The sequence below is a fragment of the Galeopterus variegatus genome, unplaced genomic scaffold (assembly GCF_000696425.1).
Source record: "Galeopterus variegatus unplaced genomic scaffold, G_variegatus-3.0.2 Scaffold14702, whole genome shotgun sequence".
Classification (NCBI taxonomy): Eukaryota; Metazoa; Chordata; class Mammalia; order Dermoptera; family Cynocephalidae; genus Galeopterus; species Galeopterus variegatus.
This window is the reverse complement of record NW_007740813.1, coordinates 1-470: the sequence shown is the minus strand read 5'-3', so window position 1 is coordinate 470 and position 470 is coordinate 1. Positions and strand designations below refer to the sequence as shown.

The 470-nt window shown below is 66.0% G+C and overlaps 1 protein-coding gene across 2 annotated transcripts in view; it reads right to left on the bottom strand.

Annotated features, from left to right (window-relative positions):
* LOC103582035 (uncharacterized protein CXorf40 homolog) overlaps window positions 1–359 on the bottom strand; it is a 7,739-nt gene extending 7,380 nt beyond the window's left edge. Inside the window, exon 1 of one of the 2 annotated variants that reach the window (XM_008563725.1) lies at window positions 273–359. The gene's annotated coding sequence lies outside the window, so the exon portion shown is untranslated. Of the gene's footprint in view, window positions 1–182; window positions 248–272 lie in introns of those variants that run through there. The other variant, XM_008563723.1, reaches the window with a different exon arrangement.
* Between the last annotated feature and the right edge of the window lie 111 nt (window positions 360–470).

The window sequence follows — 470 nt, the reverse complement described above, 5'->3', positions numbered from 1 at the left end:
CCACCAGCGCCAGGACGACCGGCTCCCAGGCCCTGGCGAGGAGACGACGTGGGCAGCGGAGAGAGCGCGCCCGTCACGTGGAGGGGTCGTCGCCCCCCGCCGCAGCCTCCGTCATATTCGCGCTACAGACATGCCTGTATGGCATCCCAGACATGCCTCTGGCGCTGATCTCGACCACTTACGTCCAGCCCGCGACGCCCTTTACGCAGGATGCATGAAGGCACATACTCACGCGCATGCGCACACCCACGCCTTACGCATTCCGTACGTACATGTCCACGCACGTAGCCAGCCATGCACTACGTCCTCACGCACTTGCGTACGTACGGGCCGCTAGGAGACGCTGTTGCAGGCACTGGGGCCTGAGGCGCGCAGGTATATTAGGCCAGGGCCAGGGGGTGGAGACCGGTGGCCCTGAGGAGGGACTTCTGGAGGGAAGGAAGCGGGAGAGGAAGGGGCGGGATGGGGGG